The sequence below is a fragment of the Oncorhynchus kisutch genome, linkage group LG11 (assembly GCF_002021735.2).
Source record: "Oncorhynchus kisutch isolate 150728-3 linkage group LG11, Okis_V2, whole genome shotgun sequence".
Lineage (NCBI taxonomy): Eukaryota > Metazoa > Chordata > Actinopteri > Salmoniformes > Salmonidae > Oncorhynchus > Oncorhynchus kisutch.
In genome coordinates this window covers 27,494,531-27,519,795 of record NC_034184.2, presented here as the reverse complement: position 1 = coordinate 27,519,795, position 25,265 = coordinate 27,494,531, and the positions used below count along the sequence as shown (strand labels likewise).

General features: G+C 43.3%; 1 protein-coding gene across 2 annotated transcripts in view; it reads right to left on the bottom strand.

The window, feature by feature from the left end:
* The window catches only part of LOC109898886 (testican-2-like), a 67,653-nt gene that overhangs the window by 38,672 nt on the left and 3,716 nt on the right, over positions 1-25,265 (bottom strand). The window lies entirely within an intron of this gene.

Sequence of the window (25,265 nt, the reverse complement as noted above, 5' to 3'; positions counted from 1 at the left end):
CAGCAAAGAAATTAAGCATATTGGCTTAGGCCTATCTCTTGGCCTCAGAACAGTAAATAGCAGCCATTTGGTGAAATATACGGTCTCCCTCCTTAGCGATGGTATACTCAGGAGGAAATACATCACCATAAACATTTACTGTACAGGAAGAATAGGTGCCAAAAAGCTCCCAATGGAAGCAATAAAGCGTGACACCCTCATAAACGCGTACTGGGGTCTCCCCTCTCTGCTCCTTGGGGTTGTTTTCATGGAGGTAAATACTTTCCATCTATAACCAGGTTTCCATACAACCTTTTTATGAGAGTAAAGTACTTGTCGGATAACAAATGACAGGACAGGCCTGATGGAAACAGCAAAACAAAATATGCTATACAAAGTGTGATCTTTTTGTGTCTGTAAAATTAAATGTGAGAAATGGCAGTGGAATTCCTTTTATGAACAAATATTGATATATTAACCATCATATCAAAGTCAAATTGGAGTCACGCGATGATATGGTGTGTGGTCCTCCCACGACGATTCGGGAAAGCACACAGTTTATTAGGCTACAGATTAAATAAGTTATGATGAACTTCACAGGGTGATGAGCTTGATGCTGATTTCAATAAATATTAAGGGTCTTATTCTGGTGACATGATGATCGATGCTTGGTTGCCGTTTGACAAAAAAAGGATTTAGCTCTTATCGATAATAATCTCATCAAGTAGACTAGACTACCTGTAGACAGTGTTGCCAACTCCTCAGTAAGGAAAGTAGCTATTGGAAAGTAGCTATTGGCTGTCCTAAAAGTCACTAGAAGTCTCTAGAAGTGATGGACGCTGTAGGAGAGAGGAATAATGTCTTGGGAGAGACAAAAAGTGAGTAAAAAACTAAATATGTTTATAACTACAAATGAGCAAGCTGGAGAGAGTGGCACACACAGCGAATAAGAACCAGATATTTGAGGCCATACTCCTCCTTCAGCACTTTATGGACCCCATTGTTAATCCCTGTCATAACAGAGGCATTGTCAGTCCCTATCCCCAGGAGATTCTCTTTTTTAAGACAACACTTCTCAAGGAAAGCCACAACAGCACGGGCTATATATTTGGCATCTCCTCCAACTCAACAAGTCCCAGAAATGTTGATACAATTGTCTGCTTGGTGTCACTAAAGTACCTTATCACAACCCCCAGGTACTTAGAAACACTTACATCTGTGGACTCATTGAGGAGGAGGCTGAAACGCTGATCACCCACATTTGCAACCAACTTTTTCAGAAAGTATGGTGCTAGAACACCATTAATCATTTCTGTGCACTTTGAAGTGGGTAGCAGCAATGGAGTCTGAGAAAGCAGCTCTGCATGCTTCTCCAATGTGATCACATGCCAGCATGGAACAGTGTTCAGAGATAGCTAATGCCATGGTGGCCTCAGCCTTTTTTGCAGAGTCAATTTTTTAACCATAAATGGCAGCTTGTTTTGGGTTTGAACTGTTATAAGGCTTTGCCTTTTGAGTATGTTTTTGAGTTGTCGTGTGTTTTTTACATCACTAAGTTTGGCGTAGAAATCAGCCTTACAATACAGGGAGTATGTCCATGTATCATCTCCAATAAACGGCTTCAACCAGCTATTGAATTCAGGGTTTGATTCCCACTCCTTTCTGTATTTTTGAGTGTACAGTTTAGACTGAGACATGATGAGCTAGCCAGCTAGATGTTTAGCTTATGTCACAGAGAGGCACACACACAGTGGACAAGGTGAGTAAGTGACTGAGGCTGTGTGAGTCAAATGCAGTGATTGATTTTTGTGCAGTGTTTTATTTTAGGCAAAGAACATTTTACATAGACATCCCGCCCTGGATCAGCCAGCGGGGGCTTCCCGCATGTGCGATTCATTTGCAGTCTGGATGCGGAGGGGCGCGAGGACTGAGCTGCCTGTGAGTGCTTTGGGACGGGGGTGGGGCCCACGCACCGCAGCACCCGCTGCTCGTTGAGAAGAGTAAGAACGAACGTGCTTTCATGTCAGGGTCTCCAAAAGTCTCCAATAACACCAGAAAAGGTCGCTAGATTTGTCACTAGTTGATTTTTTGAAAATGTGTCGCTAGAGGGGTCTGAATACTCGCTAAATATAGCTACCAAGTCGCTAAGTTGGCAAACACTGCCTGTAGAGCCTAGCCGCACTGTATCTGCCAGCTGTTGGCTATACCGCACGTGTCAATACCAGAGTGGGAACATTCACTATATAATGCAAAACATTTTGTGACAAAACCATCAGCAGATTTGAAAATGCGATGGAAACCCGCTTAACTTTCTTTTTTTTGGTACATGGGAATTTAACCGCAAATGTAATGTGAACTACGTCATCACGCACAGGCTTTTATCTGCAACAAGTCAATTTAATGGCATCACATCTCTGGTGGGAAAATGCGCATATATTATTTTATGCAGATTTGAGAATATTGGTATGAAAATCTGTTAACCTAGCTCATGGCAGAGACTCAACTCTGCCATTTAGAACCTCCCAGACCACAACACTGCTGTTCTCTCTCTCTCTCCCTTCTCTGGGAATGAGCTCATTTCCCTGAACCCATTTCTCTCCACTTCCCCTATCTGTCCCCATCCCTCTCTCCTCCTCAGTCCCAGCCAGAGTACTTACAGTAAACTGGGTGGTGTCTCTGACAAGGGGAGGAACTGAATTTAAAAGTCTCAAACAGTCATTCTGATGCACATGTAAAATAGCCTTTTGAGTGACTAAAACATCAGAAATAATATTTGTTTTGGATAGAAGTGCTCAAAATGTAAGAAATGTTTATTTTTCTCTCATGGCTAAGTACCAGAAAGTTTGAAAAGACTGGCTGAGTGGGCGGGGAGATTATATTCATGAGCTTGCCTTGACTGACAGATCTTTGAAATGCCAAGTAACTTGGATTGCAGTAAGCAATGTTGCAGTAAAATCATCTCAAGCTAATTTGGTGAAACACAAAGCTACTCAATCAACATTGAAATTGCATCACTAACCACGTTTCCATCCACAGTTTTTATGTGAGTAAAGTCATACCGTATAAAAAAAACATTTACTGACTCAATAAGCCATGCCTTCTAGGAATGCTATAAAGTTCAAAAGTTATGGGCAAAGTTAGAAAGTTGGCTGTCAGAAGTAGTACGATGTAAATTTACCTTAAAAAATAAAAAGTATATTTAAAAACTGGAAATCAACCAATCCTCCACCGTTAACACAATGGAAAGGTCAAGGTTTTATTATCTAAATGTTGAAAGTGCAAGCGAGACGGAGAGAAACAACATGGTGCAGTTTGAGGCCATGTGGCAGAGAGTGATACGGGCGATGGAGATGGGGGTGTGAGCAGGTGAATCTAGACAGGGGTGATGTTGTGAATGTTTGTGTATGTATGTATGTTGTAGTTTGTATGTGGATGTTTTGTATAAAAAAAATATAAATTGTAAATAAAATTTTACAAAAAACATGTTGTTTCGGTACAATTTTATAAATGCTGACAGATCATTTGTTAATTCTACATGGTGGGATCTTTTTGTGTCTGTAAAATGTATTATGCGAGAAATGGTGGTGGAAATGACTATTTAATACAACAGGTTTTGTGAAATACTGTAGGTTGAGTTGAAAATGCACTGGAAACACATTGAACTCAAAAAATGTATTCGGTACATGAAAACTTAAGAGAAAAGGTACATTTTGTGTACACCAAGTCATCATGCACTGACTGTTATCCACAACAAGTTTGTTGGGTGGGAAAATGCACATATTTTCTTTATGCAGATTTTCTCATGAAAATCTGTCATCAATTGGATGGAAACCTAGCTAATTATGTACAAAATGTGATGCGGTTCACAGCAGCACTGATGGATGTGTTGACTTGACAACTGCGTCTGAGTTTTGAACGAACCTTCCCCCCCTTTTGTTCCATGCTGGCTGAAGACCCATCTAGCCTGTAACTAGCTAACACCAGACACAGTTATTCATATCCTTAAAGAAATAAACCAGTGTAGTACAACTCATTTTAATAGGAAGTTAATAGTTAAGATCTTGCTACCATGGAAAGGTAAATACTTGTCTATTTATGGAAAAATCACACTGATTAATTACTTAGATATATCCCAGTTTACCTATTTACGACAGATTTTTATCAATATAAATTATTTGGAGAAAAAAAACTTGGAATGGAAAGCAAGACAAAATTAAACATGCTTATTTATATACTGATAATAAGTTTGAGGGGCTAAAGTGATTAAATATTAAAGCATTAAGCCTCTCACTAAAAGCATGCCAAAGTTATACTTAAACCCAAACTGGTTCTCCAGTAGATTAGTAAGAATGGCTCACCCCTTGTTCAAATACGGTATTTTTCTCTTTATCCAGATTAATCTTAATGATTGGAGGGGGTGCGTCACCTGAGTGGGTTGATTCACTGTTGTGGTCATCCTGTCTGGGTTGGCGCCCCCCCCTTGGGTTGTGCCGTGGCGGAGATCTTTGTGGGCTATACTCAGCCTTGTCTCAGGATGGTAAGTTGGTGGTTGAAGATATCCCTCTAGTGGTGTGGGGGCTGTGCTTTGGCAAAGTGGGTGGGGTTATATCCTTCCTGTTTGGCCCTGTCCGGGGGTGTCCTCGGATGGGGCCACAGTGTCTCCTGACCCCTCCTGTCTCAGCCTCCAGTATTTATGCTGCAGTAGTTTATGTGTCGGGGGGCTGGGGTCAGTTTGTTATATCTGGAGTACTTCTCCTGTCCTATTCGGTGTCCTGTGTGAATCTAAGTGTGCGTTCTCTAATTCTCTCCTTCTCTCTTTCTTTCTCTCTCTCGGAGGACCTGAGCCCTAGGACCATGCCCCAGGACTACCTGACATGATGACTCCTTGCTGTCCCCAGTCCACCTGGCCATGCTGCTGTTCCAGTTTCAACTGACCTGAGCCCTAGGACCATGCCCCAGGACTACCTGACATGATGACTCCTTGCTGTCCCCAGTCCACCTGGCCATGCTGCTGCTCCAGTTTCAACTTCCACCTGACTGTGCTGCTGCTCCAGTTTCAACTGTTCTGCCTTATTATTATTCGACCATGCTGGTCATTTATGAACATTTGAACATCTTGGCCATGTTCTGTTATAATCTCCACCCGGCACAGCCAGAAGAGGACTGGCCACCCCACATAGCCTGGTTCCTCTCTAGGTTTCTTCCTAGGTATTGGCCTTTCTAGGGAGTTTTTCCTAGCCACCGTGCTTCTACACCTGCATTGCTTGCTGTTTGGGGTTTTAGGCTGGGTTTCTGTACAGCACTTTGAGATATCAGCTGATGTACGAAGGGCTATATAAATATATTTGATTTGATTTGATTTGATTACAACCTCTCACTTTCAGTTATCTGAAAATATTTTAATTATCGCCATTTGTAAAACAAGTCATACGAAGCTGGTTGCAATTCCAGTTTCATCCTTCAGAAAATAAATATTAAATTCAAATATACTAATTGCTGAAAAAAATACATTATTTATGGGAACATTAAAAAAAACACAAACTATCTTTGTTAATGATATTATGAATAGGAAAGGTGGAGTAATGTCACATGTACAGTTAACCAAAATATATGATTGCAGCATTACCGCAAAAATGGAGGAGGCAAGTGGAAGAAGGTAGGGAACTTGTTTGTCTACTCTTTATTAAAGACCAAATTTGGCAAAAAAAAGGTAGTAAATAAAAAATATATATCCGTTTTACTTGAGCACCAAAATGTTGATAGTGGCGCCATAAAGGTTGCAAAATATTTGTGAAGGCATTTTAATTTAAATATCACAGCCGTTATACCCCCACGGCTATTACCCCGGAGCCCGAGACCATCCCAGTTGAGTGCCTGGCAAGGGCACTCAACTGGGGTATAGAGAAACAGGTCGGGGAGGCACAGTGTTCCCAGCCAAACCCCCGGGGGACGGGGGTCCTGATAACCGGATGTTCATGCCTGACACAGTCCGCTCCGCGGTCCTGGAGCGGGCCCACTCCTCCAGACTGGCCTGCCACCCGGGTTCCCGCCAGACCCTGGCATTTGTGAAACGACACTTTTGGTGGCCCACCATGGTCCTTGACGTCTCCGCATTCGTCACCGATTGCAGTGTGTGCTTAGAACAAGACTCCTCGGCAAGCTCCGGCTAGCCTTTTGCAACCTCTGCCTGTCCCTCACCGTCCCTGGTCCCACATATCCCTGAATTCCGTCACGGGTCTCCCCCCATCTGAGGGCAACACTGCCGTCTTGACTGTGGTCGACTGGTTTTCCTCTCCCCAAACTACCCTTGGCCAAGGAGATGGCCCAGCTCATGGTGCAGCACGTCTTCCAGATCCATGGACCGACCGTGGACATGGTCTCCGACTGGGGTCCTCAGTTCTTGTCCCAGTTCTGGAAGGCGTTCTGCACCCTCATTGGGTCGTCGGCCAGCCTGTCCTCTGGGTTCCACCCCCAGTCCAATGGGGGCCAACCAGGACCTTGAGACAACTCTGTGCTGCCTGATCTCCGCCAACCCCACCACCTGGAGCCAGCAGCTTGTGTGGGTGGAATATTTACGCAACACCCTTCCCTGCTCTGCCACGGGCCTATCACCCTTTGAATGTTCCCTGGGGTATCAGCCCCAGCTCTTCCCTGAGCAGAAGGAAGAGTACGGTGTTCCTTCTGCCCAGATGTTTATCCACCGCTGTCGTCGTACCTGGAGGAGAGCCCGGTCGGCCCTCCTCAAGACCACCTCCAGGTATCGACGACAAGCGGGATTGCCAGGGTCCAGGGATTGCCAGGCTCCCTGGTATCGTCTCGGGCAGAAGGTATGGCTATCCACCCAGGATCTGCCCCTCCGGGTAAAATCCCGCAAACTCTCCCCCCGGTTTATTGGCCATTTCCCATCTCTAAAATGATTAGTCCCTCTGCTGTTCATCTTCTGTTGCCCCGTACCCTTCGTATACACCCCACCTTTCATGTGTCCCGAGTTAAACCCATGTCTCACAACCCTTTGTCTTCTGTTTCCAGGCCCACTCCTCTCCCCCGTCTCATCAACAGCCAACAGGCTTACACTGTGAGACGCCTCCTGATTGTGCGACTGTGGGGTAAGGGTTATGGCCTGGAGGAGAGGTGTTGGGTCCCCGCTAGAGACATCCTGGACCCAGTCGTCATCGCCGACTTCCACTGCTGGCACCCCGGTCAACCAGGTATGCGCCCAGGTAGGATGCCAGGTGGTGCCCCCGGGGGGGGGGATATTGCCAGTTCATCTTGTTTGTCAAGTCAACCAGCGCTTTTCGTCTCAGCTCCAGCTTTTCCCCAGTCTCTCTTTTTCTCGCCCTCCTGGTTTTGTCCCTTGCCTGTCCCGTTTCTGAGCCTGCCTGCCTGACCACTCTGCCTGCCCCTGACCCTGAGCCTGCCTACCATCCTGTACCTTTTCCCCACCTCTGGATTACCGACCTCTGCCTGACCTGACCCTGAGCCTGCCTGCCTGCCTGCCTGCCGTCCTGTACCTTTACCCCACTACTCTGGTTATCGACCCCTGCCTGCCTTGACCTGTCGTTGGCCTGCCCTGCTGCCTGTAATACACATTGTTACTCCGACACAGTCTACATCTGGGTCTTACCTTCAAGCCTGATAGAATGTCCTTGAGTGGCCCAGCCACAGCCTGGACTTGAACCCGACTGAACATCTCTGGAGAGACCTGAAAATAGCTGTGCAGCGACGCTCCCCATCCAACCTGACAGAGCTTGAGAGGATCTGCAGAGAAGTATGGGAGAAACTACCCAAAGGTGTGCCAAGCTTGTAGCATCATACCCATAAAGAATCGAGGCTGTAATCGCTGCCAAATGTGCTTCAACAAATTACTGAGTAAAGGGTCTGAATACTTATGAAAATAAACTGAAAAGATTTGGCATGGGTCCCCAGATCCTCAAAAAGTTCTACAGCTGCACAATCGAGAGCATCCTGACCGGTTGCATCACCGCCTGGTATGGCAACTGCTCGACATCTGACCATAAGGCGCTACAGAGGGTAGTGCGTATGGCCCAATACATCACTGGGGCCAAGCTTCCTGCCATCCAGGACCTATATACTAGGCGGTGTCAGAGGAAAGCCCAAGAAAATGGTCAAATACGCCAGTCACCCAAGTCATTGACTGTTGTCTCCGCTACTGCACGCCATCGGTACCGAAGTGCCAAGTCTAGAACCAAAAGGGCTCCTTAACAGCGTCTACCCTCAAGCCATAAGACTGCTGCAAAATTAATCAAATGGCCACCCAGACTATTTTCATTGACACCCCCCCCCCCCTCCCTCTCGACTAACCTGTACCCCCGTACATTGACTCGGTACCGGTACCCCTGTATATAGCCCCATTATTGTTATTTTATTGTGTTACAAAAAATTTTTTATAAAAAATGTTTTACTGTAGTTTATTTAGTAAATATTTCCTTAGCTCTATTTCTTGAACTGCATTGTTGGTTAAAGGCGTGTAACTAAACATTTCAGTGTAAGGTCTATTTGGCGCATGTGACAAATAAAATTTGATTTGATATCTTTTTTTTTATTTTCTAAAAACCTGTTTTTGCTTTGTCATTTTGTGGTATTGTGTTTAGATTGAGGGGGGAAAACAATGTAATACATTTTTTAATAAGGCTGTAATGTAACAAAATGTGGAAAAAGTCAAAGGGTCTGAATACTTTCCGAATGCACTGTATCTAGCTATTTAAACCACACCCCTTTGCAAACACGCATGTTACAATTGGTGTATTAAAATGAGAGCGTTAAGGTGATTTCATCCTATCCTCTTAACAATCCCGCCTCCTGAATCCAAGTGTTTGACACGGGGGATCGGACCAGTAAATTTATGAACAAACTTTATCAATGTAGAAGCAATAGTCATTTTTTTGACTTTGGTCATCATACTTTGATCTGGTTTCATCTAAATGTCATCCAATTTCATGAAAAACATGATTTTGACTGTACATTGCCTTTAAATCTACCTTTGCTGTTTGGCTCTGTGAATTTTTGGCTCTCGTAGTTTAACCTTACGGAGTCATACATTAGCTGGGCCTTGTGTGTGTCACAGAGTTTATGACCCAACCATTAAATCGGACACCTCTGATGTTATTGTTATTGATGCTGCAGCTCGTGCATTATTTAAAGTGTGTGTGTGTGTGTTTGGTATTCTGCCAGGCCCAGTGTAATAGGTGTCCTTCTGTCAAGAAGTGGAAATCAATGCTTTTATGCAGAGAAGGCTACAAAACATTTATTCAGGGAGAATGTATTATTTTGTGTACATGTATCATGGACATCGACTGCGAAACACATATAGTGGCTAAAGTGCACACGGTAGCAAGGTGACATTATCATTTGGGGAAATCACTACTCTGGACGGCTCTGACTTAGAATATGTGGACAACTACAAATACCTAGGTGTCTGGTTAGACTGTAAACTCTCCTTCCAGACCCACATCAAACATCTCCAATCCAAAGTTAAATCTAGAATTGGCTTCCTATTTCGGAAAACAAAGCATCCTTCACTCATGCTGCCAAACATACCCTTGTAAAACTGACCATCCTACCAATCCTCGACTTCGGCGATGTCATTTACAAAATAGCCTCCAATACCCTACTCAACAAATTGTACGCAGTCTATCACAGTGCCATCTGTTTTGTCACCAAAGATCCATATACTACCCACCCTTGCGACCTGTACGCTCTAGTTGGCTGGCCCTCGCTTCATACTCGTCGCCAAACCCACTGGCTCCATGTCATCTACAAGACCCTGCTAGGTAAAGTCCCCCCTTATCTCAGCTAGCTGGTCACCATAGCATCACTCACCTGTAGCACGCACTCCAGCAGCAGTCACCCTCAAAACCAATTCTTTCTTTGGCCGCCTCTCCTTCCAGTTCTCTGCTGCCAATGACTGGAACGAACTATAAAAATCTCTGAAACTGGAAACACTTATCTCCCTCACTAGATTTAAGCACCAGCTGTCAGAGCAGCTCACATATTACTGCACCTGTACATATCCCACCTATAATTTAGCCCAAACAACTACCTCTTTCCCTACTTTTTTGCCTTTACCTCCCTTATCTCACCTCATTTGCTCACATCGTATATAGACTTGTTTATACTGTATTATTGACTGTATGTTTGTTTTACTCCATGTGTAACTCTGTGTCGTTGTATGTGTCAAACTGCTTTGCTTTATCTTGGCCAGGTCACAATTGTAAATGAGAACTTGTTCTCAACTTGCCTACCTGGTTAAATAAAGGTGAAATAAAAATAAATCAAATAAAAAAGGGTGAAAGAGGACCACGATATCACAAATAATTCTGGTATGCAAATGCCTGCCATTCTTCAAGGATGCATTTCAAGCATGTTTGAGTCATTTTAAATGAATGGGCCGAACACCTGATGTCATGTAAGAAGCCCTCAGTGATGTCTACTCTCTCTCTCTGTGTGTGTGTGTGTGTGTGGGGGGGGGGGGGGGGGTAGCTACATGTATATGACAGGTATCTACTTAACTTTGGATGTCTCAGTATCTGACATGGCAGACAGCTCCACCCCTTGCTGTGTATCCACACCCTGACTGACAGGTTATAATCCCTCATATCACTGGGGCGAGACTCAGCCTGTGTGTGTGTGGATGTGCTCACGTGCACATGTTTGTCTGTGAATGACAGGTATTTCTAAGTAGACGTCAGCTGTCACATCCTGTTCAGTTGTCCCAAAGAAAGTACTGGGGATGGGGTGGATCACAATACCAAAACAGAAGGTAGTGGGACATGCACCTCCGCTGATAATCTATGTATGCATGACTATCCATACACTATTGGTGATCCAAAAGGTCTTCCATCATGTCTAGACGAGGAAGGAGAAAACATCAGTAATTTATCAGAGGAGGCATTTAAAACATGAGCAATTAGCAGCACTAATCTCATAGGGAATGACCTTCTCAACACCTTCCTTTCTAACATTACTCAATGACGGACTGCAGTATCAGAGCATGTGTATTCATTCTCTGCAGGAAGTGAACCCACAACCATGGGGATGCCAGCACCACACTCTTACCAACTGAGTGTACAACCGCTCATCATTGAGGTAAATGGAGGTTTTTTCTTTATAGAAGCTATTACCCTTTGAGATGACAGAGAGAGGAAAATAAAGAGAGTTCTGCTTTGCCTCTCTGCTTCGGACTAAATTCAGTTCCACCCTGCTGCTTCACACTACCTGCTGGGCAGCTCTCATTTCGCCTGGCACCCGACCGCCGGCCCAAAAATGATGTAAGACTCTGCAGTCTGCACTTTCCTCATTTCCATTCCTCTCACCGTCTCGGTTTTATTCTCCATATGTGATGCTCTCTGTCTTCTCTTTCCTTCTGTTTCTCTCTCTCACTCTCTTTTATCTCATCCCCTTTCACCTCTCTTCCACCCCCCTCTCCTCTTTCTTAATTCCCATCTTCCTTCCTCTGCATCTCAAACTACTCTTCCCCTCTTTCATTCCCTCTCTCATGTTCTATCACTGATGACAACATACAGTCCCAGTTTAACACTGATCCAGCCGTTGAGTAGAGGTTGTAACCGTACCCCTTAGTTCTGCTTCCATTGCACTCACTTCTGTCATCATGAAGTGCTTTGAGAGGCTAGTCAAGGATCATATCACGTCCACCCTACCTGATACCCTAGACCCACTCCAATTTGTTCACCGCCCCAATAGGTCCACTGACGATGCAATCGCCATCACACTGCACACTGCCCTATCCCATCTGGACAAGAGGAATACTTATGTAAGAATGCTGTTCACTGACTACAGCTCAGCATTTAACACCATGGTACCCTCCAAACTCGTCATTAAGCTCGAGACCCTGGGTGCGTTCTCAGCCCTTTCCTGCACTCCCTGTTCACCCACGACTGCGTGGCCATGCACGCTTCCAACTCAAATCATCAAGTTTGCAAACGACACTACAATGGTAGGCCTGATTACCAACAATGACGAGATGGCCTACAGGGAAGAGGTGAGGGCCCTCGGGGTGTGGTGTCATAAAAATAACCTCTCTCTCAATGTCAACTAAACAAAGGAGATGATCGTGGACTACAGGAAACTGCAGAGGGAGCACACCCCCATCCACATCAACGGGACAGTAGTGGAGAAGGTGGAAAGTTTTAAGTTCCTTGGCGTACACATCACGGACAAACTGAAATGGTTCACCCGCACAGACAGCGTGGTGAAGGTGCAACAGCCCCTCTTCAACCTTAGGAGGCTGAAGAAATTTGGCTTGTCACCAAAAACACTCACAAACTTTTAAATATGTATCACCGCCTGCTACGGCAATTGCACCACCCTCAACCACAAGGCTTTCCGGAGAGTAGTGCGGTCTGCACAACGCATCACCGGGGGCAAACTACCTGCCCTCCAGGACACCTACAGCACCCGATGTTACAGGAAGGCCAAAAAGATAATCAAGGACAACAACCACCTGAGCCACTGCCTGTTCACCCCGCAATCATCCAGAAGGCGAGGTCAGTACAGGTGCATCAAAGCTGGGACCGAGAGACTGAAAAACAGATTCTATCTCAAGGCCATCAGACTGTTAAACAGCCATCACTAACATAGAGAGTAGAGGTCGACCGATTATGATTTTTTTTCAGCGCCGATACCGATACAGCTTATTGGAGGACCACAAAAAAAAGCCGATACCGATTAATCGGCCAATTTTTATTTATTTATTTGTAATAATGACAATTACAACAATACTGGATGAACACTTATTTTAACTTAATATAATACATTAATAAAATCAGTGTATCCTCAAATAAATAATGAAACATGTTCAATTTGGTTTAAATAATGCAAAAACAAAGTGTTAGAGAAGAACGTAAAAGTGGAATATGTGCCATGTAAGAAAGCTAACATTTAGGTTCCTTGCTCAGAACATGAGAACATATGAAAGCTGGTGGTTCCTTTTAACATGAGTCTTCAATATTCCCAGGTAAGAAGTTTTAGGTTGTAGTTATTATAGGAATTATAGGACTATTTCTCTCTTTACGATTTGTATTTCATATACCTTTGACTATTGGATGTTCTTATAGGCACTTTAGTATTGCCAGTGTAACAGTATAGCTTCCATCCCTCTCCTCACCCCATACCTGGGCTCGAACCAGGAACACATCGACAACAGCCACCCTCGAAGCAGCATTACCCATGCAGAGTAAGGGGAACAACTACTCCAAGTCTCAGAGCGAGTGATGTTTGAAACGCTATTAGCGCGCACTACGCTAACTAGCTAGCCATTTCACATCAGTTACACCAGCCTAATTTCAGGAGTTGATAGGCTTGAAGTCATAAACAGCTCAATGCTTGAAGCATTGCGAAGAGCTGCTGGCAAAACGCACAAAAGTGCTGTTTGAATGAATGCTTACGAGCCTGCTGCTGCCTACCGTCGCTCAGTCAGACTGCTCTATCGAATCATAGACTTAATTATAACATAATAACACACAGAAATACGAGCCTTAGGTCATTAATATGGTCGAATCTGGAAATGATCATCTCGAAAACAAAACGTTTATTATTTCAGTGGAATACGGAACCGTTCCGTATTTTATCTAATGGGTGGCATCCATAAGTCTAAATATTCCTGATACATTGCACAACCTTCAATGTTATGTCATAATTACGTAAAATTCTGGCAAAATAGTTCGCAACGAGCCAGGCGGCCCAAACTGCTGCATATACCCTGACTCTGCGTGCAATGAACCCAAGAGAAGTGACACAATTTCACCTGGTTAATATTGCCTGCCAACCAGTATTTTTCTTTTAGCTAAATATGCAGGTTTAAAAATATATACTTCTGTGTATTGATTTTAAGAAGGCATTGGTGTTTACAGTTAGGTACAGTCGTGCAACGATTGTGCTTTTTTTGCAAATGCACTTTTGTTAAATCATCCCCCAGTGTGGCGAAGTTGGCTGTCTTTGTTAGGAAGAAATAGTCTTCACACAGTTTGCAACGAGCCAGGCAGACCAAACTGCTGCATATACCCTGACTCTGTTGCAAGAGAAGTGACACCATTTCGCTAGTTAAAAGAAATTCATATTAGCAGACAATATTAACTAAATATGCAGGTTTATAAATATATACTTGTGTATTGATTTTAAGAAAGGCATTGATATTAATGGTTAGGTACACGTTGGAACCTTACAAACTACACTCCTTTTTCGCGAATGCATCGATTATATACCATGCAGGACACGCTAGATAAACTAATAATATCATCAACCATGTGTCGTTTTTTATTTTTTATTTTACCCCTTTTTCATGGTATCCAATTGTTAGTAGCTACGATCTTGTCTCATCACTACAACTCCCGTACGGGCTCGGGAGAGATGAAGGTTGAAAGTCATGCGTGCTCCGATACACAACCCAACCAAGCCGCACTGCTTCTTAACACAGCGCGCATCCAACCTAATGTGTCGGAGGAAACACCGTGCACCTGGCAACCTTGGTTAGCGTGCACTGCACCCAGCCCGCCACAGGAGTCGCTGGTGCGCGATGAGACAAGGATATCTCTCCCTAACCCGGACGACGCTAGGCCAATTGTGCGTCGCCCCACGGACCTCCCGGTCGCGACAGAGCCTGGGAGGCTCTGCGCCACTGCGCCACCCGGGAGGCCCTAACCATGTATAGTTAACTAGTGATTATGATTGATTTTTTTTTTTTTATTAGATAAGTTTAATGCTAGCTAGCAACTTACCTTGGCTTCTTATTGCATTCGCGTAACAGGCAGGCTCCTCGCGGAGTGCAATGTAAAGCAGGTGGTTAGAGCGTTGGACTAGTTAACTGTAAGGTTGCAAGATTGAATCCCCAAGCTGACAAGGTAAAAATCTGTCGTTCTTCCCCTGAACAAGGCAGCTAACCCACCGTTCCTAGGCCGTCATTGAAAATAAGAATGTGTTCTTAACTGACTTGCCTAAATAAATAAAGGTGTAAAAATAAAAAATACAATTGTTTTTTAAATTGGCCAAATCGGTGTCCAAAAAATACAGATTTTCGATTGATATGAAAACTTGAAATCGGCCCTAATTAATCAGCCATTCCGATTAATCGGTCGACCTCTAATAGAGAGGCTGCTGCAAACATACAGACTCAAATCTCTGGCCACTTAAATAAATGGACTTAATAAAAGTATCACTGGTCATTTTAAATAACGCCACTTTAATAATGTTTACATATCTTACATTACTCATCTCATATGTACAGTTGAAGTCAGAAGTTTACATACACTTAGGTTGGAGTCATTAAAACTTGTTTTTCAACCACTCCACAAATTTCTTGTTAACAAACTATAGTTTTGGCAAGTTGGTTAGGAAATCTACTTTGTGCATGACACAAGTATTTTTTCCAACAATTGTTTGCAGACAGATTATTTCACTTATAATTCACTGTATCACAATTCCAGTGGGTCAGAAGTTTACATACACTAAATTGACTGTGCCTTTAAACAGCTTGGAAAATTCCAGAAAATGATGTCATGGTGTTAGAAGCTTCTGATAGGCTAATTGACATAATTTGAGTCAAATGGAGGTGTACCTGTGGATGTATTTCAAGGCCTAACTTCAAACTCAGTGCCTCTTTGCTTGACATCATGGGAAAATCAAAAAAAATCAGCCAAGACCTCCACAAGTCTGGTTCATCCTTGGGAGCAACTTTCATACGCCTGAAGGTACCACATTCATCTGTACAAACAATAGTACGCAAATATGAACTCCATGGGACCACGCAGTTGTCATATCACTCAGGAAGGAGACGTGTTCTGTCTCCTAGAGATTAACATACTTTGGTGCGAAAAGTGCAAATCAATCCCAGAACAACAGCAAAGGACCTTGTGATGATGCTGGAGGAAACAGGTACAAAAGTATCTATATCCACAGTAAAATGAGTCCTAAAACGACATAACCTGAAAGGCCGCTCAGCAAGGAAGAAGCCACTGCTCCAAAACCGCCATAAAAAAAGCCAGACTACGGTTTGTAACTGCACATGGGGACAAAGAATGTACTTTTTGGAGAAATGTCCTCTGGTCTGATGAAACAAAAATAGAACTGTTTGGCCATGATGACCGTCGTTATGTTTGGAGGAAAAAGGGAGACGCTTGCAAGCCGAAGAACACCATCCCAACCTTGAAGCACAGGGGTGGCAGCATCATGTTGTGGGGGTGCTTTGCTGCAGGAGGGACTGGTGCACTTCACCGAATAGATGACATCATGAGGGAGGAATATTATGTGGACATATTGAAGCAACATCTCAAGACATCAGTCAGGAAGTTAAAGCTTGGTCGCAAATGGGTCTTCCAAATGGACAATGACCCCAAGCATACTTCCAAAATTGTGGCAAAATAGCTTAAAGACAACAAAGTCAAGGTATTGGAGTGGCCATCACAAAGCCCTGACCTCAATGCTATAGAAAATGTGTAGGCAGAACTGAAAAAGCGTGTGCGCGCAAGGACGCCTACCCACCTGACTCAGTTACACAAGCTCTGTCAGGAGGAATGGGCCAAAATTCACCCAACTTATTGTGGGAAGCTTGTGGAAGGCTACCCGAAATGTTTGACCCAACTTAAACAATTTAAAGGCAATGCTACCAAATACTAACTGAGTGCATGTAAATTTCTGACCCACTGGGAATGTGATGGAAGATATAAAATCTGAAATAAATAAATCAACCTCACTACTATTAGTCTGACATTTCACATTCTTAAAATAAAGTGGTGAGAGAGGGAATTTTTACTAGGATTAAATGTCAGAAATTGTGAAAGTGATTTTTTAAAGTTTAAATGTATTGATTGGTGGTTGAAGATATCCCTCATTGTGGTGTGGGGGCTGTGCTTTGGCAAAGTGGGTGGGGTTATATCCTTCCTGTTTGGCCCTGTCCGGGGATATCATCGGATGGGGCCACAGTGTCTCCTGACCCCTCCTGTCTCAGTCTCCAGTATTTATGCTGCTGTCGTTTATGTGTCGGGGGGCTAGGGTCAGTCTGTTATATCTGGAGTTCTTCTCCTGTCTTATCCGGTGTCCTGTGTGAATTTAAGTATGCTCTCTCTAATTCTCTCTTTCTTTCTCTCGGAGGAGGACCTGAGGACCTGTATGATAACTCCTTGCTGTCCCCAGTCCACCTGCTCCAGTTTCAACTGTTCTGCCTGCGGCTATGGAACCCTGACCTGTTTACCGGACGTGGTACCTGTCCCAGACCTGCTGTTTTCAACTCTCTAGAGACAGCAGAAGCGGTAGAGATACTCCTAATGATCGGCTATGAAAAGCCAACTGACATTTACTCCTGAGGTGCTGACTTGCTGCACCCTCGACAACTACTGTAATTATTATTATTTGACCATGTTGGTCATTTATGAACATTTGAACATCTTGATTCTGTTATAATCTCCACACGGCACAGCCAGAAGAGGACTGGCCACCCCTCATAGCCTGGTTCCTCTCTAGGTTTCTTCCTAGGTTTTGGCCTTTCTAGGGAGTTTTTCCTAGCCACCGTGCTTCTACACCTGCATTGCTTGCTGCTTAGGGTTTTAGGCTGGGTTTCTGTACAGCACTTTGAGATATCAGCTGATGTACGAAGGGCTATATAAATACATTTGATTTGATTTGGCTAAAGTGTATGTAAACTTCAGACTTCAACTGTATATACTGTATTCTATACAATCTACTGCATCTTGCCTATGCCGCACGCCATCGCTCATCCATATATTTATATGTACATATTCTATTCATCCCTTTACATTTGTGTGTATTTGTGTGTACAACAAGGTAGTTGTTGTGAATTTGTTCAAATAATTATTAGATATTACTGCATAGTCGGAACTAGAAGCACAAGCATTTCACTACACTCGCATTAACATCTGCTAACCATGTGTATGGGACCAATAAAATTAGATTTGATAATAGAGCGAAGTTTAGAACCAAACCTTCAGTTCCATCCGTAGGAGCCTCTACTGCAGTACTGCTTTGCAGGCTTGAGAGAGAAAGGGGCAGAGAGAGAAAGAGGGATGAGAGAGAGAGTGGTAGAGCAAGAGAGAGGAGAACCAGAGAAAAACAAGAAAAAAAGAAAAGAGCAGAAAGCGATTGAACATTTTAAATCCTCTAAGTGTTTCCATTTCCCCCCATGCTGTGTTATTAATGTCCCCTAGTGCTGTAAAACACACACACACACAGTACTGTCACAGTATCCAGCTGTAATTGATTATAGATTGCGTGTCTTGCTGCTGCTGCTTGCAGCCTCGGCCGGCAGGCCATCCTAAATACAGCTGAATTAAGAACCCTTTCTGGACTCAGCAAGGGAATTAAAGTGATTCACATCTAATCAGGCCTGATACCATTTCACAGGAGTGTATGACCCGTCACTGCATTAATGCTACAATAGTGACAGAGGGTAGTATAGTGAGAGTGAAGTAGAACAAACAAGAACACTTGGTTAATCCAGTTGTGAAATATTGAGTATTGCGAATATTTCAATACTATTGAATTATTTCACACATACAGCGCAGTTGTCTTCCACAACACACACAGTGGGAGGAAGAGGAACAGAAAGGTCTACATTTCATACAACACAACAGCCTGCACTGAAACACAGGCAGTCTCCCAAGTGGTACTCTGTACCCTATGTAGTGCACTACTTTTGACCAGGGCCCAAGTGCCTCAAGGCAAAACAACACAACAACTTCAGTGGCATTTCAGAGACCGACTAGGACACTTATTATGAATTATTGTGTCTTTCCAGGAAATTACAGCAATTCACAATAATTATTGTGTCTTTCCCTATGGGCCTTGGTCAAAAGTAGTGCACTATACAGGGAATAGGTTGTCATTTGGAATGCTGTCTGGGAGTGCATAGTGGAGGATGATGAAAGGATATTTTGTTTTGTTCTCATTCAATTCCATCCCACCCATCTCTCTCGTGCTGGGCCAAGACACCCCACAGTGTAGCACTGTGCTCTCAACCTCTGATGCGGAGCCTAAACACCCCACAGAGCAGCATGATGCTCTCAACCCCTCTCTCTGTCAGTGCTGATCTAGGTGCACTCAATCTACGCCATGCCTGCTGATCTAGGCACAGTCTATCTACGTAGACTTCCCAAGAGCCCACATCTTCTGGAGCTGGGCCAAGACACCCAACAGCGCTATATAGCTGCTGATCTAGGCACACTATCTACTACGCCATGCCTGCTGATCTATGTTCACAAGACAACAAAGTGTTGGTGAGGGGATCTTTCTTGACAAAGCTATAAATACTAACCAAATGAGGAAAGTACATGAAATATCTCAATCTAAAAACATAAACATACTTTAAATAAATAATAATTCAATAAACAGCTGTTAAAGGGAAAGCATGCATAGAGTTTCTCTTTGACATTCCGAACAAGGGCAATATCCAGGACTGGTACAGTAAACTACAGTAATAATTCCCTGACATCACCCACACAGTAATCTCCTGAATCATCTTAAATTGAGTATTTGGCTGCACTGTCACCAACAAACACCCGCCCCTTCAGTCCCCCAAACAGAAATTGTTAAGACCACACTGTAAAATGGAAACAGAACCCATTGGCCTTATTCAAATACTTCAGAAATGCATCCTTCCTTGAAGCAATCACAGACCTCATTTGGTTGGATTGGTGACAAACACAATCTTCCTCAAGGAAGGATGCATTTCTGAAGTATTTGAATAAGGCCAATGGGTTCTGTTTCCATTTTACAGTGTGGTCTTAACAATTTCTGTTTGGGGGACTGAAGGGGCGGGTGTTTGTTGTGCCAACATCAGACAAGATGAGGAACAGGTACCATGGTTGGCGTTTATCAAACAACCTTTGTTTTGTGTGTGTTTAGCTAAGTCCAAGAGTGTCCCAAATTGCATCCTATTCCGTACTTGGGCTCTAGTCAAAAGTAGTGCACTATATATGGAATAGGGTGCCATTTGGGAGCAACCTATATATGTCATGCAACCACCCTGACATAAAGATCATTGTCTCGGAGCCCAGGTGAACGCTAGGCTCCATGTGGCAGGTTATATTGCTTTAGCCACCAAGCCAACTGCTTGCATTGCTTTCTAGCTTTAACGGTTCACAAACACAAGCAAAATTACATCCACATGATTTGATGATCAAGCTGGCAAACAACAGACACACACTGAACCCAACACCATCATGACCACATCCGGGCCTGAATCACTGAATCTTCATAATGAGCTTCGCTTCGACAACCAAACTGTCTACACCCCCCCACCTACCTGCGTGCCCAGCCATCCTGAATTTTTTATTTGACTGGCATCGACTGCATGGGGGACTGAGGTTTGTGTGAATGCACAGAACGTTTTCTGTTCATTAAAAATGAAGTGGAGGAGAAGAACAGGTGCAGGCAGGGACTTAGTGGCACAGCCCTGGCCCACTGCTGTGGAAGAGAGCTGCACTCTCTAGTGCTACTGCTACTTCTCACCAGCACAGAGAGAGAGGGAGAGAGAGGGGTGATGAGGAGTAGGATATAAAGAGAGAAAGGGGGAAGAATTGTTGGAGGGGGAATGCAGATTGAACCAATTCGATGAGAGAGAGCGAGAGAGAGAGAGAGAGAGAGAGAGAGAGAGCGAGAGAGAGAGAGAGAGCGAGAGAGAGAGCGAGAGAGAGAGACCTAAGGATAGGTCAGCTCTACTTGTTTTTATTCCAACAGTGTGCTACTGTGTGAGTGCATTTGTGTGTTTTGGCACCACTACACACTCTCCTAAAAATAAGGAGTGTGTGTGATCCTCTCCCACAGGTGCGTCTCATTAGCAGTCTGATGAACATTCTAAACTGATCTATTCTGTGTCATCATCAACGATAGAAAACACCATAGGGCTCTGACCAAAAGTAGTGCTCTATGTAGGAAATAGGGTGCCATTTGGGACAAGCCCACTGTCTCCAATGCTGATCAGACTGATTCGAAAGTATGACTTCACAATGTGACGTTAATAGGGGGAAGTTAGTTGAGCATAAAATTGTATTCACTGTTGATTTGGCTTCTGCAATCAGAGAGACTAAATCTGATAAATTATGCATAACGTGCAGAATGACTGCAATTTCAATAATGCAGTGTCATCTAATTTATTTTTATAACAAGAATGGATAAGATGGTGGCTTGTAAGCTGGTAAGCTGCTACACAATGATGGAGGCTGAATCCCAAATAGTACCCTATTTTCTATATAGTGCTATACATCCTGGTCAAAAGTAGTGCACTACATAGGGAATAGGGTGCAATTTAAGACATAACCGGACTCATCGGATGAGTCTATCTAAATTTGATCCAGGTTGATAGAGTAATATCAGCAATCATAGCTCATCACCCCTATAATGGAGTCTCATTGAACATCTTATTAACATATTAACATTTTGACCAGTTTGTGTGACTGTGAAACCTGGGTGGAAAAGGAGAGTTTGAGACATTTAATGGAGTTTGAGACAAAGAGGAAAGAGGAAACATAAGCGTTTCGCTGTACCTGCGATTACATCTGCAAAATATGTGTATGCGACCAATACAATTTCCTTTGCTGGATCAACAGCCTCTTTCGGTGTCCGTTTGCTTTGTGTTAAGAGTTCATATTGAACATGGACTACTAATTGAGTGCAAAATGACTGTTTGATCATCACAATGGCCATTTGAAGAGGAGGCCAGGGGATAAAGCATGTTGGCTCAACCGTGAATCACGCTAGGGTACAGAAGATACTGACTATACCAGGAATATAGAAAGAACAAGAATCAAGTCTATTTAGAGTTGGGGGATGAGATTTTATCAAAAGCGAAACAGCCGTCGGCCACAAAAAATCCAATGCAAGCTCTGCAAGCTCTGCATACCGTAGGTCTTCATTTTGAAATAGAATACATATTTAATATTCATGTATGTTTTTGTGGTTGTGTGTGTATATACTGTGAGTGCGAAGCATATTTGTGTGCATATTCTTATGATCTGCTTATAATTATTGTTTTCCATTGTTGCATTAATATTAAACTTCCTGGCTTATTTAACAGTGTCATGGGTGATCCTTCATAGAATAACCAAGTAATTTCCTGAAAAACTGCCGTTTAACTCATTTTCCAATTGTTTGCATTTTCCATTTATTTCTGTCCAAAGATGTGTCACCACTCCATAGGTGGAGGACTGTCACATGTGTGGTAGTGCAAAACCAAGAGTCAGACAAGGCAATTCCGTTCTCAAATGGGGATTTATTTAACTCAAAAGGCTTGACAGGTAGCTAGGGGAACCTTCAGGTCCCAAAATATGTTTTTACTCAAAGAAACATGGGTAACCTTCAAAATCAACTACTGGCCCTTTTAAAGGTATACTCAGCGATATGACCTAGATGCAGAAAGTAAACGGCATAATGCATGTGTCAAACTCTTTCCACAAAGGGTCGAGTATCTGCACATTAGTTGCTCCTCCCTTGTACTTGATTTGATGAAATAAGGTCACTAATGAGTAAGGAACTCCCCTCACCTGGATGTCTGTCTTAATTGAAAGGAAAACCCCAAAACCTGCAGACACTAGGCCTGCCATGGAATGAGTTTGACACCCCTGTCATAGTGGGTCAATTTCAGCAACAACTAAGTGTTGAAGAGCAAAGTTCAACTTCTCTGCTGTTTTAGTGGCCTGGCTAACACGCTGTGAACAGCTTGAAGCGAACTTGTGCACAAGCGCAGATAGTGTGTTTATGTGTGAGAGCGAAGTCTTGCATCTCGCTCATCTCAACATCTGCAGTGCTGCTCGTGGCAACGTAATTTCACTAAGTCAACCTTTAAGGCAATAACTTCAACTTAAATAACTGGGGAAGATAATATCTTATCCCGTGGCAGAGATAGCTTCAAACATTAGGCATATGGGATGCTGGCTAGTGATGTTACGTTTGATACCGGAGCTCCAAGGCATCGAAATCACTAAAGCTTCGATCACACCAACATCGTTATTGCATTTCGGTACACAATAATTAAATTCATTTCCAATTAAACGCTGCATTTGCCTTGCAGCATTGCGATGCAGAGGCAGTTGCAGTGCGCTCGGTGCATACGTTGTATTTATCCAACGTATGTGTTAAACTGCTTGACAGAAATGGTAGCAGAAGGTGAATTTTGAACTTTTGTTGCATGCATATCCAGATGATGCTGCATACTATTTTGCACAAGGACGCTGTCGGTGTGATCCGAAGCGTAAGCAGCTAACTTTGAAGCAGTGTGCCGATGCTTGTATCACTTTATCAGAAGGTCGTCATCAATGATGTCCAAAGCTTTGTTTGATCACATGCTTTTTTCAAACGTGTGGTGCAAAATGCGAGATAACATTGATTTTGCAGTGGTTCTGGTACTTTCTTTGATAGGCCTGGTTCCCGCGGACATCGCTCAAACCAAGCCATTTTTATCTATGGTGTCCACAGATCGATTTATAAGCAAAAATGTCAGTCGGAATCGGTACCAGAACCACGCAGGTACCCTAAACAAGGGACTTTACATCTAAGAGATTTTAAAGTGGAACATCTGAGTCAAAGCGTAATTCCATTAATGTCGAATAGCACTTTACAATGACACATTATTGAATTATTTTGGACAAGGAGGGGGCCAACCATCACCTCAATACAGAAATAAGGACTATTTCCACACATTTCCTTGCAATAATTAACTCAGAGAAAAAAAGCTGGTATTGTGTTGTATGCTCCAATTAAGACATAATCCCTCAACCTAGATATGGGATCAATTAAAACAATAGGAATATAATTATTGAAAATAATATGGGTTTACAAAACATTAAGAACACATTCATAATATTGAGTTGACCACACTGTAGCTTTCACCTGGATTCACCTGGTCAATCTATGTTATGGAAAGAGCAGGGTTTCATAATGTTTTCTACACTCATTGTATAATCCAACAGGCCTCTCGTCCAAGTCATGTTGTGATCGTTAGTAATCATATTGTGGCAGGATAGAGGCAGGATTTCACACACACACACACACACACACAATATTCGATGACAAAGCAATATCTAGATGCCATTTAGGCTAAAAGCCGGATTCAGTTTGAAGCTAACTGCATTACCTTGGTAATCAATGATCAGAACTTGTATTATAATTGCATTATTGCATAGTGCCTATTCTGTTTGTAACATGTCATTTGCAAACACTTGGCTGAGTCAATAGCAGGATGACAGCAGGCCAGAGTGCATATTGTGAGAAAGTGGACGTGGCAAACCGTATAAGGGGTGAATGTGGGTGCAGTGCTTTGAAGGAGAACAAATTGCGATCAAAAAAATTGTTAGCTGACTATCAGTACCTGACATAAGAGAAAAACTGCTGCTGCACAACCACATTACAAAATTGCACCTGGTGTATTATACACTGAACAAAAACATAAACTCAACTTCTAAAGTGTTGGTCCCATGTTTCATGAGCTGAAATAAAAGATCCCAGACATTTTCCATATGCACAAAAAGCTTATTTCTCTCAAATGTTGTGCACAAATTTGTTTACATCCATGTTAGGGAGCATTTCTCCATTACACAGGTGCATCTTGTGCTGGGGACAATAAAAGGCCACTCTAAAATGTGCAGTTTTGTCAGACAACAGAACCTGTCTCAGGGAAGCTCATCTGTGTGCTTGTCGTCCTCACCAGGGTCTTTACCTGACTGCAGTTCGGTGTCGTAACTGACTTCAATGGGCAAATTCTCATCTTCAATGGCCACTGGCATGCTGGAGAAGTGTGCTCTTCACGGATGAATCCCGACTTCAACTATACCGGGCAGATGGCAGACAGCATGTATGGCGTTGTGTGGGCGAGCGGTTTGCTGATGTCAACGTTGTGAACAGAGTGTCCCATGGTGGCGGTTTATGGTATGGGCAGGCATAAGCTATGGACAATGAACACAATTGCATTTTATCGATGGCAATTTGAATGCAGAGACACCGAGATCCTGAGGCCCATTGTCGTGCCATTTGTCCGCCGCCATCACCTCAAGTTTCAGCATGATAATGCATGGCTCCATGTTGCAAGGATCTGTATACAATGCCTGGAAGCTGAAAATGTCACAGTTCTTCCATGGCCTGCATACTCACCAAACATGTCACCCATTGAGCATGTTTGGAATGCTCTGGAACGACGTGTATGACACCGTGTTCCAGTTCTCGATAATATCCAGCACCTTCACACAGCTATTGAAGAGGAGTGGGACATCATTCCACAGGCCACAATCAACAGCTTGATCAACTCTATGCGA